The sequence below is a fragment of the Crocuta crocuta genome, unplaced genomic scaffold (assembly GCF_008692635.1).
Source record: "Crocuta crocuta isolate KB4526 unplaced genomic scaffold, BGI_CrCroc_1.0 scaffold219, whole genome shotgun sequence".
Taxonomy (NCBI): domain Eukaryota; kingdom Metazoa; phylum Chordata; class Mammalia; order Carnivora; family Hyaenidae; genus Crocuta; species Crocuta crocuta.
Window position 1 is genome coordinate 8,629,787 of NW_027551572.1, and position 17,087 is coordinate 8,646,873.

General features: G+C 37.4%; 1 protein-coding gene across 1 annotated transcript in view; it reads right to left on the reverse strand.

The window, feature by feature from the left end:
* The window catches only part of CHN1 (chimerin 1), a 154,109-nt gene extending 139,802 nt beyond the window's left edge, over positions 1 to 14,307 (reverse strand). The window contains exon 1 of the mRNA XM_077751139.1: positions 14,265 to 14,307. The gene's annotated coding sequence lies outside the window, so the exon portion shown is untranslated. The remainder of the gene's footprint in view (positions 1 to 14,264) is intronic.
* Between the last annotated feature and the right edge of the window lie 2,780 nt (positions 14,308 to 17,087).

Sequence of the window (17,087 nt, forward strand, 5' to 3'; positions counted from 1 at the left end):
AACACTAAAAGTATTATAAATGTTAATTCACCCCCTCCTCCCCTACAATGTTACAGACTGACCTTTCAAATTATTATTTTTTCACTAAGGCATCTTTCTCCCATGGCTATAAATCAGAACAGTTGTTCCCCCACCCACAAATTTTTCTAATTTAAATTCAAATTTAAAGAACATGTACTTCTGAAGGCAATGTCACGAGAACAGTGAAGCAGAAAATTTCCAAAATGTTTAATGCTGCTCTTTTCTAACAGTGGTGGTGACCTGGTCAGAAGTCACAGAAAATCATTCTTTCTTTCTTGTTTCCACTGTAAAAATAGTACTTGGGGGCAGGTACTTGAAACCTAGTCTGGAAGTCTACGATGCTTATAAAAGTTAGGGTATACACATGTGAAATTGTAAGAAATAATAGAACCCTGGTCAAATATTTACTATTTTTTTTCAGACAGCAGTCTAGACTATATATATATATATATAAAGGCTACACACAAAGTACAAATGTTTACAAGTGTCAAGATTTTGTTTTGCATTGTTTTTCAAAGTGGCTCAGTTGTTTAGAGACATTAAAGAGGGGAAAAGGGAGAAAAGTACATATTTGGTATTTGGTTCCTACAATGGTAGATTCTGAATTAGTAAGTCAACTCAATACTCAACTCTAACTTTGGATCTATTTTAGTTTCCTATTTAGTTCCCTCCTGTCAGGGAGGAGTAGAGGGAGAAGGAAAGGAGAGGAGGAATTTTACAACTGCTCCAGCACAGTCAAAGACTGGAAATGGAGGGGCACCTGCGTGGCTCAGTCAGTTAAGCATCCAGCTTTGGCTCAGGTCATACTCTCACGGTTCGTGGGTTCAAGCCCTGCATCAGGCTCTGAGCTGATAGCTCAGAGTCTACAGCCTGCTTTCGGATTCTGTGTCTCCCTCCCCCACTTTGTCTCTGTCTGTCTCTCTCTCTCTCTCAATTCTAAACAAACAAACAAACAAATAAGTAACTGGAACTGGATAACCCAGAAAGATGTCCTACATATAAACAATGCATAGTTTTCCACTGAAGCACAAATGTTTTCACTACATTTTCTAAATTACTAGGGTTTTTTTTTTTTTTTACTGCACTTTACACCACCGAAAATATCAACATGGGTAATAGTTAAGCTTCAACAAGCCAAAATAATTTAAACTTACAACAACTTAAAAACAAACAAACAAAAAAACAGTGCCAGCATAGCAGAAGAGTTAAGTACACATCAAATAACTACATGGCTGGAAATGACTTATAGGGAAGAAGGGAGAAAAAAGAGATCAGAGATGTTTTAGAACTTATAAAGACTGTTTCATTTTTTATCCTCCATTAACAGTAAGATAAACTTCTAGGTACCTGGCTTCCTCCTCAATTCTGTAGCATTCTTGGTGATATTTAGATACAAGTGAGAAGGGCTAAGAACGCAGCTTGTGTCTCACTACTTTAGACATAGCCAAGCAAACCATTAACCTTCAGCATGCCAAGTNGCAAGTGAGAAGGGCTAAGAACGCAGCTTGTGTCTCACTGTACTTTAGACATAGCCAAGCAAACCATTAACCTTCAGCATGCCAAGTAGGTTCTCTCTCTATTTCCTGTCAGATTTCACCAATTCAATGAAGAATATGTATTTACAGTGTTTTTTTAAGCTCTGTAATTACTACTTAGTGACTTGCTAAATACCAGTTATTCAGCTTCCCAATATTAGTTATTATTTTTATTAGTCTAGAACTAAAAAAGGATAACAATTTAAAAACACAAGATTCTTTGTTTACTACTTTCCCACCTTAGATTCAAGCAACTTGTAGGTTATGGGAATAAAGAGGTAGAAAGCACCAATCTGTTTATTTAACAGTTAACTTGGTAAAGGAGTTCTTTTTGGAACTGTAGTTGTGATCTCCAATTTTATAAATATACTTCTACATTAAAGCATCATGGATCTTGACATCAAAGCATATCTTACTACCCAATTGCTTCTGAACACTGAATTTTAAACAAGAGCAAAAGATGACCCAAAAAAGGGGCCCTTTCAAAAGTAAAATAAGGTGAAAACAGGCTCTTGAGTGATAGGCTGATTTTAAAATAAACAGTTTTACTAATTCAATAAGACTACACAGCATTCATAAAAAAATTTAAAAAAATACTTTCCAGCCACATACTTTGAGTGTTAAATAACAGATGGTCACAACACCCAACACCCCAGAGATCTATGAGCATGATAACCTTTACTTTTAGAATCCAAAGTTCAGCTATAGGCTTTCAGCATATAGCAGCATTTGCATCAGTTGTGAAGCTACAATTTCAATTCAGGTGCTTTCTTCCCACTTTTGAAACAAACTCTTGTGCTCCCACCTACCAAAACATGTCCTCTAAAACAGAGGCAACATAAAACAAATGCTTTATACCTCCAGTTCATTCACATAACCAAATGTCTTCATTAAGCACCTACTTATGTGTCAAACCCTGTTCAAGGCACCTGGGACATACTGATGAACGACACAGACCAGGATCCTACCCTCACGGAGCCTATTTTCAAGGAAAAGGAGATGGCAATAAACAATAAACATAATAAATAAGTAAACTATCTAGTATGTTACAAAATGAAAAGTGTTATGAAAACAACGTAAAACAAGCACGAATTGTAAATGCTGGGGGGTGATAAAGTCTAATTATAAATACAGTGGCCAGGATGGACCTTGCTAAAAAGGGAAGACTTGAGAAGACTTGAAGACGATGAAGAGAGATATTAGAGACAAGAACATTCCAGAAAGGGGAGTTGGTGCAAGGGCTTGGAGGGAGGAGCACAGCTAGAGTATGTGAAAAACAAGAAGGGTGGTCTGATCAAAGCAAGACAGGGAGAGAGAAGAAGGGACAGGGAAACAGTAGGAGACAAGCACAAAAAAATAAAGTGCATGGGGAGATTACATAGGGCTTCAGAAGCCCTTGTTAGGACTTGGCTTTTACTGTGGGTGAAATGCGGAACCACTGCACAGTTCTGAGTAGAAAAGTGATGAGATCTGACTAAAGTTCTAAAAGGAAACATTGGTGATGAGAACAGACTATGTGGGGAAAGATCGGTTAAGAACTATTTCAGTTACACAACTGAGAGATTATTGAATGTTGGGGTATAATAATTTATGATGACAAAGTGACTTAAATATATACCAACTAGACACAACAGAAGTTTACTTCTTGCTTGTATAATATCCCTGGATTAGTATGCAGGTCAGGAAGACTACTGTCCAACATCTAGACGGCTTCCATCTTTTAGCTTTTCAACTACCTTTTTGAGATCCCCTGTTTTTATCTAAATCTAAGCAGAAAGGAGCATAACATGGAGGAACTTAGATCAGAAGGTTTAGTGGGTCCGGCATTCAAGTGCACCTCTATTCCACAAAAGAGAATGGTCATATGGACATAACCACATAAAGATGGAGAAATTTAGTCCAACTATGTTTCTAAAGAAAGGAAGAATGGATTTTGGTGTGTATCTAGCAGTTCCCACAGTTCATATCCAAACTGTAGCCATGGAAGTAAGTGGTAGGATTCTTGACATATTGTGCACACATTCTAAAAATAGACCCAGTATGGTTTCCTGATGAATTAATCATGGGTTGGTGAGAAGAAAAAAAGAAAAAGAAAAAACCTCAAGGATAATGCATGGTTTTTGATCTAAACAACAGGAAGGAACTGCCATTAAGCAACATGTGGAAAGCTCTGTTTGGTAAAGCAGATCTGCAGAGGAGGGTGAAGGTCAGTTCTGTTTTACATGTTATATTTGAGATGACCTCAGGGGAGGATATTGAATAAGCAACTGATTACATGGCCTGGAATTTGGGAAAAGAGGACTGGACTGGGAATTGTAAGTCTTATTAAAACCTGAAATTGGCAACATCACCAGGGAATAAAAGATGAGAAGCAATGAAGATCAAGGATGGAGCCCTAGAACACCTGAACATCAAGGCCAGGAAGAAGACAAACCAGCAAAGGTGACTGTGAAGGCAGGAGAAAAAAACAAAAGACTGTAAAGTCCTGGAAATGAAGTGAGAGTTGTCAAGGTGAGAGTCATCATCTGTGCCACTTGCTGCTGACTGGCATTAGATTGAGCAAACTGGAGCTCACAGGTGACCTTGCCTATGCAGTGCTACTGGAGCACTAGTGGGTAATAGCCTGTCTGAAGTGGGTTTAAGACAAAATAGGAAGAGCAGGATTGGAAGAGCAAGTATAGATACAGCTTCAAGTATTTTCTACAAAGGGGAACAAAGAAATTGGGCAGGGCAGATGGGAAAAGTAGGGTCAAGACAATTCTCTAAGACGGGAGACATAATAGGATGTCTGTAGGCTGATGTACAAAGCAAAAAACTGTTGATGGTGAAAGAGAGGGGAGATTGCTAGGATTAGGTCCTCAAGTAGATGAGAGGAAATGGGAGCGGGTGGAGAGCCGACCGTGATTTAGGATAACAGGCAAGAACGCAGAATACGTGGGCCCAAATGCTGACGGGTGAGTTGATGTAGCACCGAAAGTCTGCAGAAGTTCTCCTCTGATTGCTTCAATCAGGAATAAAGTAGGATACAAAATTATGAGCTGAGAATTAGGGGAGGAATAAGGTATTGAAGGTTTGAGGGGAAATCACGGTATGATTACCAGTGAGCAGGAAGTATGAACTTGACGTTCATAAATTTATTGTGAAGCCTATTCAGCACTTTGTTTTTCTCTTTCAGTTTCTTGGAAGTTCATGTGGAGTAGACAGAAGTAGATTTTAAAAAGGGCTGTGGTTTTGCCAAGCAAGCATGACATTAGAGAAGATCACGAGAGGGAAGCTGACTGGTTTGCCAACATCTACCTAGACTTCTCTCTCTCATTCAGCTCCATGACTATCTACTCACCAAAGTCCTGTGAATTCTACTGCTTTACCTATTCCCATTCCTGCACCTCTTGGTTATTTTCAGGAACAGTGTCGTATCATGCCTTCATCGCTTTTCACCAGGATTACCGTAATCCCCCCAAAACCAGTCTTTCTGTCTCTAAAATGTCCATCTTCCTTTCCAGTCTATCTTCCACACTGCAGATAGAATGTGCTTTCTGTGCCCAAATCTGATCACATTAACACACTTTCACTTTCCATAACTATCAGGATAAACTCCAAATAGCTATGCTTAGAACACGGAAGTTTCTATTAGCAGTGCTTGCTTGGCTCTGCGGTTGCACCTGCCACGCTCCCACCAGTACTCTGTGCTTGCCCACAGGAACCAGATACAAACATAACTAGGCAACTGCCACCAAATCTGCTGTAAGGTTCACTCCTTGCTCCATCCTCTACCTAGACAGGAAGCTCCTTGAGGAGACGGGACTTGCTTTATTTGACTTAAATCTTGAAGACTTAGCAGATAGAAGCCCCTCAGAGAATACTGATTCAATGAATAAACACACACATGCCTCAAAAAGAACTCGAGCCTAAGAGCTACAGACATTAATACACATATTTTTTGCAAACCATATAAGAGCATTATGTTGCAAAACAAAGTACACAACAATATTCATTCATCCAACAAAGATTTATGAGCCTTTATTACACAGAAGTCATCATAGCCAGGTGCTGAATATAATCTACCAGGGTGAGACAGTAAGTAAAGAACTGATTACAGTCTATTTTGTACTTCTATAACCAGATTTTAAGAAAGACTTTTAAAAACATGTGCTGGCAAAATGTATATCATATCTACATCTAACCGGTATTGTGACTAGAATTAGAAGACAACGGTGAAACGTGTAACGTTTTCTATATTCCTCATTACACTAACAGCAATGAACTTGAGTTTGGTGCATTCTCTCCAGCCTCAGTCTGCTTTACCTATTACCTTAGAAAACACAACTGGTTGTTATAATAAGAAACTTCCTCAAAAATGCTATCTGGCTCCCTGTAACACTAGCTCCCAAAGGTGTCACAAAGAGCAGAGATTTGGTTTTGAGCATAACTACATTCCTACTCTTCAGCTGCCAGAAAAAATAAAAAGTATCCATTTTAAGGCTTTGTGTTAAAGAATGCTTAAATGCCAAACTAGTTTGATTTACATATTAATACAAATGATCTAAAGATATGAAAGTTGATATATATTGTATACCTATATAATTTATAGCTGTATCTCTCTCTCTCTCTGTCTCTCTCTCTCTCTACACACACACACACACACACACACACACACACTTACTTGAATTCAACCAGGTGCTTGACATAAAATAACAAAATCAGGGTGTATGGGTGGCTCAGTCAATTAAGTGTCTAACTTCAACACCTACTTCAGGTCCTCTCTCTCTCCTTCTCTCTCAGCGCCTTCCCTGCTCAGGCCCTCTCTCTCTCTCTCTCTCAAAAATAAATATTTTTTTAATGTTCTATATTTTAATAATCATAATGGCAATTGCAATGATCTGAAATTAGAAAAAAAGCATTACAATTTTATCTTCTGTCAAACTATTGGGTATATTGTGTTTTAGAGTTCTGCCTTCAATAATTTATGACTTGTTTGAACAGTTGAAGAACTCAGGTTTTAAAATAAAGTGTTATGGGTCTTGATTTGGTGAATGCTAATAGCAATTCGGCTGAGAAAGAGCAGAACATGGCATTCACCACCAGAAGTAAGGGCTCAGACCACGAGAGGAGGTCACGAAACATGGCTGGTAACTAAACACATACTCCCTTTGGGTGTGCATAACTCCCCAGCCTCTGAATTTATAAGCTGCGATACAATGCTATGGTTAGAAGAAAGAGGAATAGAAACGTTCATGTACCCATGAACAGGGTCAGTTCCCCCTGTCTTATGACTGTAGAAATTTCCTTAAAGACAGTGTCACTGGACCATTTTTATAATTGTAACTAGTGACCATACAATTTAATAATCTTTATTTAAAAGAACCATCAGTTTATCTACTGCATTAGCTTTTCTCTTTTTCTCTCCACATTTCAGTGATAATTAAATCCTGTTGCCTTTTCCCCCATTAAAACACAGTGACCACTTAGTGCTTAATGTTCCAAATCCAATTCCTCAGTTAAATATTTGAGGTTGAACATCAACTCAGTACATTTTTATCTTTAGTGCTCATCACTCCCAAGGATCTTTAATTCTCCCAAACCAAGTATTTATCATTTAATCAAGACGAAGACTAAAACTTTCTTTATCTAAAATTTTCTTTATCTAAGAAGTATTTTTATGTTACCTCCATCTCACTGATTAATGCCTTTACTTTCCTTTCGAATAGATATCTAAGTTATTTTATTGTTTTACAGGTTTTTTATGAGAAGGCTGAATATTGCTCAAGGTAGTTTTATTAGCATTAGTGACATACTCTTGATATCTATATTTATAAATTTAGCATTAGAGCAATATTGAGTGGGAATGTCATTTCTTTAAAATGAGGCCATTTCCCACCATTTATTAATTGTCCTTTAGTTATCACCTGGTGAAAACAGAAAGCTGTTGTTGAGTATTAAAGAAATTGGTCAAATACAGAAACAAGTTGTTATCGCTACTAATTTGCTAATTAACTAAACGTATTTTATGCATGCATTGCTACTCTTTATGCAGCAGTCAAAGCTGACTAGCTAACAGGTTACCAGGTTTGAACCATATGTAAGGGTGGTCACAGTGTGGTAGGAGAGCCAGTCCACAGTAAAGCCTTTTGCCCACAGAACAGCATTCCTTGGCCACCAATCTGCCCTTAGAACATGATTCCCAACTTCTTGTGAAAGAAAACTAAGCAGAATGAAAACAATTTAAATAAGAAAATTTAGGGGCACCTGTGTGGTTTGGTTGGTTAAGCATCTGACTCTTGATTTCAGCTCAGATCATGATCTCATGGTTTGTGAGTTCAAGCCCCATGTCAGGCTCTGCACTGTTAGACAGAAGTAGACTGGGATTCTACTTCTCCCTCTCTCTCTCTATCTCTCTCTCTCAAAATAAATAAAGAAAAGAAATTCATCTTTAAAAAAACAAGGAAAATTTAAATAAGAAAATCTCACTTGTGTCCCCTGTTTTCCGGTGCTTATATGTCTTCCTTTATCCAACAGTCTAGAATAGGACTCTCTTGTTTTTCAGGAGATGGCAGTATTTTGTCAACTACATCACAAAACTAATCAAGAGAAATTATTTTCAGAGATTCTAAGAGCCATCCCATCTCCCAGTATTCTATGTCATCTCTTTGTATCAAAGTGGATCATCAGAAGGCTATATACTTGGACCACAACAGTTTAGCCCTTTAATAATTAGTTTCAGTATAGTTAGTTGCTCCTTAATGTTATGCCAGCTGCCATTAGAAACGATCATAAACCTACTTTTGCTGTAAATCTGTGCTTGATCAATGCAAATAACATCAGTAAATGCATTTCATTTAATAAGCTACATAACTTTTTTAAAAAGAATTTAGTTCAGGTAAAAACCGGATCTTATTAGCCTTTCTGATCCTTAACAGTTGCATACTTTATTACTGTTGATTCCCTTTTCACACAATTTTATTGACCCTCAATCAGCACTGCAATCAAGTATATATATATGAATTTCTTTTAACTTTCCTCAACTTTTCTTTCTGTATTCCTTTTATTATGTGTATTCCTTCATTTATGTGGCTTCAAATTCTTCTGAGAAAGGCAAAGTACAGATATTTCTCAATAAATATAATTATGTTAATAATACTTCCAGACTTTTCATAGAACTACTGCCAATATATTACTTTCTGTTAAAAGTTTAAAAAGTTGTGTCTGGCCAGAGTATAACAAAACAAAACATTTTACTAAATAACATTTAGTAAATTTTTCAAAAATGTTCGCTACACATAAAATTATTTCATCATCCTTGATCATGGCACAGTAACAATAAAATGCAATCATCAAGTACTACACACTCACCCCAAACATACATACATGCAGGCTGGATGCCTACAAATACTTAAATTGTAGCAGGACATTTAAAAGATAATCTCATGAGGGGTGCATGGATGGCTCAGCTGGTTGAGCATCTGACTTCAGCTCAGGTCATGATCTCGCAGTCTCTGAGGTCAAGCCCCACATCTGGCTCTGTGCTGATAGCTCAAAGCCTGGAACCTGCTTCTGATTCTGTCTCCCTTTCCCTCTGCCCCTCCCCCACTTTCTTTCTTTCTGTCTGTCTGTCTCTCAAAAAATAAACACTTAAAAAAAGATTTTTAAAGATAATCTCATGAAATCCCTGACTAATTTGATAAATTCTCTTTATGACTATATATATTTGAGCTGTTCCATGTTTTTTAACCAGTTTTCACAATAACAAAATCCATTTCACATTTTTTAAACAATTCTTCTTAATAGTGTATCATCTAAGAGAGTTATTATGATTCCATATTACCTAATATGTAGTTCATATTCAAATTTCTCTAATTATACCTAAAATGTGTAGCTTTTAAGAGATAAGGAGAAAGAGAGAGAGATCTGTCTCTACGACACTCTCAAGGTACACATACAGTTGGCACATCTCTTTAGTCTCCTTCAGTTTAGAATGTCCCCACCACTGTTCTTTCTTTTATGAAGAGGACATTTGCAGGACAGATGTCTTGCAGAATGTACACATTTTGGATCTGTCTGATTCATACTTCATAAACAGATTTAAGTTAAACATTTTTGGCAGAAATCCTATCTAGATGGTATTGTGTATGCCTCATTACATCACTTCAAGAGTCACAGGTCAGTCTGTCCCATTGCAGGTCATGCTAAATTTGATTGTGTTGATAGGGTGTGAGTCCCAGATCTCTCCACCAAAAAAATATGTCTTTCTCTTTGCAGTGCATAAATAATTGGTAGGGTGACACCTTAAAACCATGTCAACATTCTGTTCACCTACAATCTTTTACTCAATGGTTTTAATGTCCAGTAATAATCCTTGCTTGGCTCAATTATCAGCACAATCATCATCACTCCTTCTACATATTTAGCTACCCTTCTGCGGTAAAGGACTTTACGTTGTGTCCCTCTCCCCTATTTGTTTGGTTTTTTTTCTTTGTATTGGGGTAGGATTTTTTAGTAAGCATCATTATGGATCAACAGAGCATTTTTTCTGTGTTATCAGTGATAACCCTTCAAGTGGGCTCCTAGGATCTTTTGACATGTCTCCGTCTGTCTGAGTTCTTCTTGCTTTCCGATGTAAAATGTTCTAAGAACTCACACCCCATGTTCTGGAATCGGGAATTCTTGTAAGGAACATTGGCTCCTTTCAGTAGGAAACAGTATCTGGAAACCAAATTTGGGCATTGAGTATGCTCACTCTTATGAGGGTATCATTGCTTTTAAGCCCTTTCCATGGACTGAGATAGAAAATATATTTTTAAAAATCTGTGAATTCACATTTATACCTCCAATTCAAATTCAAAGCTCCCTATTTATATCTCCTAAGAACACTGGTTCTCCAAAATTTAATACAATTACTCATTTGCTCTGTCCTGTATTACACACAAAATAATTTCAGAANCATTCTGTCCCTCTCCCCTATTTGTTTGGGTTTTTTTCTTTGTACTGGGGTAGGAGTTTTTAGTAAGCATCATTATAGATCAACAGAGCATTTTTTCTGTGTTATCAGTGATAACCCTTCAAGTGGGCTCCTAGGATCTTTTGACATGTCTCCGTCTGTCTGAGTTCTTCTTGCTTTCCGATGTAAAATGTTCTAAGAACTCACACCCCATGTTCTGGAATCGGGAATTCTTGTAAGGAACATTGGCTCCTTTCAGTAGGAAACAGTATCTGGAAACCAAATTTGGGCATTGAGTATGCTCACTCTTATGAGGGTATCATTGCTTTTAAGCCCTTTCCATGGACTGAGATAGAAAATATATTTTTAAAAATCTGTGAATTCACATTTATACCTCCAATTCAAATTCAAAGCTCCCTATTTATATCTCCTAAGAACACTGGTTCTCCAAAATTTAATACAATTACTCATTTGCTCTGTCCTGTATTACACACAAAATAATTTCAGAATTACCACACAAAGTGCTCCTAACAACAACAAATTGCTAAGTATAAAGATCCCTTTGTAGGTTATGATTCTTAAAATATTTCCCTCCAAGTTTGTATGGTCAGAATGTTTTATAAGCTGCTTAAATTAATTTTGGGGTAAGGGTGTTAATGAATTCGTTAGGTTCATTTGTTTCTATTTGTATTCAATTTTAGGGTTTGCTTTTTAAATCATTTTTTACTTAGTTTTGTTGTTTGAATATGTGAAATATTTCCATAGTTCAAAAGTCACAAGTATATAAAAACATTATCAGAGAAGTCTTCCTTCCACCCTTATNCCCCACTCTGCCCCCTCACTCCTGCCCCACTCCTTACAGATAACTATTTCACTGATCTCTGGGTTAATCCTTCCTGTGTTTCTCTTTTGCAAAAATAAGCTTAACTTTTCCCCTATTTCCCCTTCTTTATTACTACAAAGGGACCATAATTACTACACAAGCACACATCTTATTGTCTTTCACTTTACTGCACTTCACAGATACTGTGGATTTCACAGGTTGAAGGTTTGTGGGAACCCTGCATCCAACAAGGCTGTTCATGCCATTTTTCCAACAGCATGTGCTCACTTTGTGTCTCTGTGTCACAATTTGGTCATCCTCACAATATTTCCAACTTTTTTTCATGGTGATCTGTAATCAAGGATCTCTGATGTTAGTATTATCATTGTTTGGGGGCACCAAAACGGCACCCACAGAAGACAGCAAACCTCATCGCTACATGTTGTGCGCGCTCTGACTTCTCCACCAACCAGGCATTCCCGCATCTCTCTCCTACTCCTCGGGCCTCTTCCCTGAGACACAACAGGACTGAAATTAAGCCAATGAATAACCCTACAGTGACCTCTAAATGTTCAAGGGAAAGAGTCGCACATCTCTTACTTTAAATCAAAAGCTAGAAATGATTCAGCTTACTGAGAAAGACATGTCAAAAGCTGAGACAGGCCAAAAGCTAGGCATCTTATGCCAGTTAGCCAAGCTGTGAATGCAAAAGAAAAGTTCTTGAAGGAAAATTAAAAGAGCTACTCCAGTGAACACATGGATGATAAGAAAGCTAAACAAACTTATTGCTGATAATGGAGAAAGGTCTGGTCTGGATAGAAGATCAAACAAGCTACCACATTCCCTTAAGCCAAAGCCTAATTCAGAACAAAGCCCTAACTCTTCAATTCTTTGACAGCTGAGAGAGGTAAGGAAGCTGCAGAAGAAAAGCTGGAAGCTAGCAGAGTTGGGTTCATAAGGTTTAAGGAAAGATGCTGTCTCTGTAACATAAAAGTACCAGGTGAAGCCACGAGTGTTGATGTGGAAGCTGTAGCAAGTTTTCCAGAAGATTGAGCTAAGATCATGAATGAAGGTGGCTACACTAAACAACAGATTCTCAGTGAAGATGAAACAGCCTTAGATAAGAAGATGTCATCTCGGACTTTGAGAGAGAAGTCAATGCCTGGTTTCAAAGCTTCAAAACACAAGCTGACTCTTGGTAGGGGCCTAATGCAGCTGGTGACTTTAAGTTGAAGCTTACACTCACTTGCCATTCTGAAAATCATAAGGCACTTAAGAATTATGCTCAATCTACTCTGCCTGTGCTCTAGAAATGGAACAATAAAGTCTGGATGACAGCACATCTGCTTACAACTTGGTTCACTGATTAGTTTAAGCCCACTGTTGAGACCTACTGCCCAGAAAAAAAGATTCCTTTCAAAATATGACTGCTCAGTGATCACGTACTTGGTCACCCAAGAGCTCTGATGGAGAGGTACAATAAGAATGATGGTGTTTCCATGCCTGCTAACACAACATCCATTCTGTAGCCCATGGATCAAGGAGTAATTTTGATTTTCAAGTCTTATTACTTAAGAAATACATTTCATAAGGCTATAGCTGCCATAGATAGTGATTCCTCTATAGATCTGGGCAAAGTAAGCTGAATACCTTCAGGAAAGGATTCACCATTCTACATGTCGTGAAGAATACTCATGACTCAGGAGAGGAGGTCAAAATATCAGGAAGAGTCCATCAATGTGGCAAATTTCATGTTGTCTTATCTTAACCACAGCCACCCCACCCTTCACCAAGCACAACCCTGATCAACTGCAGCCATCGGTATGAAGGCATGAACCTCCACCAGCAAAAAGATTAAAACTCACTGAAAGTTTAGATGACAGCATTTTTAGCAAGAAAGTATTTTTAAATTAAACTGTACATTGTGTTTTTAGACATAATGCTATTGCATGCTTAACAGATTATAGTATAGTGTAAACATAACTTTTATATGTACTAAAAACAAAAAAATTCATTTGACTCTCTTTATTGCAGTATTTGCTTTATTGCAGTGGGTCTAACCGAACATACGGTATCTCCAACATATGCCTATATATACACTTTCTATCTGGAAATCATTCTATATCAGCTTATAGAAATCTTCCTTATTCTTTTCAGATCACAGTTCAGTCTCTTATGGACATTTAGTTTTTTTCCCCTAATATCCTGCTATTACAAATAATCCTCTAATAAAAAACTTCGGGCACATAGAATCCCATATTTGTACAGGTACTTCATCAGGGTAAATCACTAGAACTCAGACAGGTAGGTGAATGTGGGTATAGTTTCGTTGGATATTACAAAACTCTCAAAATTACAGCACTTCACATTCCCATCAGCAATGTAAGAGAGTGTGTATTTCTTCACAGACTTACCAACTAAGCATAGTCTATTCTTTTGAACTTTTGCCGATCTAAAAAGGTGAAAATGGTCTGTGTATTTTAATTTGCATTTCTCCTATTGTTCATGAAGTTGAACATTTTTTCATATACTGTCATACGTACCATCATGTCTTCTGCTCATTTTCAAAACCACAATATAAATCTTTCTTTTAATGGAAAAGTTACTTCAATAATGCCTTCAAACTTTATTGAAGAATGTGTGATTTAACCAAGAAGAATACTAACAACACAACTATATTATCACATTTTATACTGCATTCCAAATAGTCCATTAAAAAGAGACAGTTATTTCAACTGAGAAGAATGTTAAGAAAAATGCATTTAAATACAAATTTAGGAAGCTAACTAACATGACTGGCTAATCCCACAAATAACCATGCCACTGGTTTTTTCAGATTTTAATCTCAATTCTAGTTAGTTAACATAAAGTATAATATTGGTTTCAAGAATAGAATATAATGATTCATCACTTGAGAGACATTTTCTTTTAACAGCTCCATCACACCCACCTCATTAGTACAGGTAATTCTTCGAGGATGAGGGGCTTCCTGCTGCAGCTGATACACTGTAAAGACAGAAAGTAAATCATTCCATATCGGCTCACAGATATCTTGCTCATTCTTTTTGGTGTTATAGGTTATTCAATTAGTCTCCTATGGCAGACATTTAAGTTTTTTCTATTATTCTGCTATTACAAATAATCCTAAATTTCCCTTATGTAGCAAGTATGAACATATTAGGAATCACAAACTGGCTGCTTTTTTACATTCACAAGAAAACTGTGGTACAATTCTATTTGTTATAAAACTAAGATTTGTTAAGAGCAACAAATTAATAGAACGTAAAGCAAACTAAACTTCGTGAAAGCCCAAAGGCAAGCATAAATGAATAAACAGAAAAATCATAATCCACACAAATGTCTTTTTACCTTATAACAAATCAGTACCGGGTATTTGGCTGGGTTCTCCATAATCTGGTCCTTTATTTTCCTGAATTCCTGGTGGCCGTATTGCATAAGGCATGTCTCCAACATAAGCCAATAATGGTTATATATATGTGTATTTTTTAATCTTTATTTATTTTTGAGACAGAGAGCATGAGTGGAGGAGGGGCAGAGAAAGGAGACACAGAATCCAAAGCAGGCTCCAGGTTCTGAGCTGTCAGCACAGAGCCCAACACGGGGCTCGAACCCAAAGACCGTGAGATCATAACCTGAGCCAAAGTTGGACGCTTAACTAACTGAGCCACCCAGGCGCCCCTGGATTTTGCTTTTTTATCCAATCTGACAATCTCTGCCAATGGTTATATATTTTTATATATAATATATATTTTTAATATATATATTTTTAAAGCACATTATTACATGTTAAACTTGAAACTAAAAATTAGGATCATGGTAGAAGTAACAGATGTGTTTTTCTCCCCTATATATATTGCAAACATCTATCTTCAAAGCTAATCTCCCCTATAAACAAAATTTCTGAGCCCAAGTTACCACCACAACTAGAGTAAATGCAGCAAAAGAAAGAATTCCATTAAAATAATTTGCCAAGGAAAGGATAATTTTTAGAGTATCTGAAAATGAATCAGTGAAAATTATACCAATACCATGACATTCTAGTCTCACTTCAGGATTTCTGATTTTTAATAAAGAAAGAATGAAAAGAACATGGTGGTCATCAGAGAAAGTATGTTTATGCATATCTAAGTTTATCTCTTGGAGGGGATCTTTCTTCTGTTTCTACATATATAATCACATATAATTGAATTTAAGTTAACAATGTATTTAGGGGCGTCTGGGTGGCTCAGTTGGATAAGCATCCAACTTCAGCTCAGGTCATAATTTCAAGGCTTTTGAGTTTGAGCCCCATGTCGGGCTCTGTGCTGAAAGTTCAGAGCCTGGAGCCTGCTTGGGATTTTGTGTCTCCCTCTCTCTCTCTGCCCCTCCCACACTCATGCTCTGTCTCTCTCTCTCTAAAATAAACATTAAAATAATAATAACATTTTAATACATAGACATCTGTCAACATAACATCAAATTAATCAGACATCTACAATTTTCAGATAATGAATGACTCAAATTCAACAAGACATCATTATAGACTCCACCTCTAATCATATTCATTCATATACATCATAGGAACATACATAAGTATGTACAATTACACATTTATACACCTATACACATACATACAGACATACAATTAGACTATATACATGTATAGGTATTTGTACAGGTAACTCCTCAGGGTAAATCACTAGAACTTGGACTGGTAGGTAAATGCAGGCATATACACAAAATATAGACTGAGAACATATACAGATACACTGCACTGTTCTGTATTGCTTTTCAAAAGCAATATAACGGGTCGCCTGGGTTGCTCAGTCGGTTAAGCTCTGAACTCTTGACGTCATGATCCCAGGGTGATGGGATTGAGCACTGTGTTGGGCACCATGCTGAGTGTGGAGCCTGCTGTGGGGCCTGCTGTGGAGCCTGCTTGAGAGTCAGTCAGTCTCTCTTTCTCTCTCTCTCTCTCTGTGTGTGTCTCTCTCTCTCTCTCCCCTCTTCTGTCCCTATCTCTCCCTCCCTCTAGAAAAGAAAATCAGAGGGGCACCTGGGTGGCTCAGCAGGTTGGACACCCTACTTCAACTCAGGTCATGATCTCATCGCTCCTCAGTTCGAGCCTCGCGTCAGGCTCTGTGCTGACAGCTTGGATCCTGGAGCCTGCTTCCAATTCTGTGTCTCCCTCTCTCACTCACACTCTCTCTCTTTCTCTCAAAAATAAATAAACATTAAAAACTTAAAAAAAAAGAAAGAAAAAAAGAAAAGTAAATCAGAATAAAGTTAAAAAAAAAAAAAAAAAACCTAAACTTTGCCTTTTTCTCCTGGTTCCAAAAATGCCGAAGAGAAGGATCATACATTAAAAATGGTTTTAGATAGCCATATATTATCATGAAAGTTAGTTTTTCAGGAATATTCCTGAGAATACATTGTTATGGATTAAAGAGATATGGAGGGAGTGGTTCTGAGATGGAGAAGGGAAGGAGGAGAGCAGAGACCAAGTCTGTCCAGCAGCCCTGAGAGTGACAGAACACATGTGTCCCACAGATACACCCAGATAAATCTCCATCCTCCTAAGCGAAGCCACCACATGACTTGCACGAAGGGCAGATTCTTCAGGTCCACTCCTCCATAGTGGCAACTACTGGGTGTGAAAATTCAGTTCACATTTACGCTTTGATCAGTAATCCTCAAAAGATCAACTGTTTTCTTTTGTCAAGAAAATGCTTGGCAAAGTACAGTCACCTATGGAAACTCAATTATGAGAACT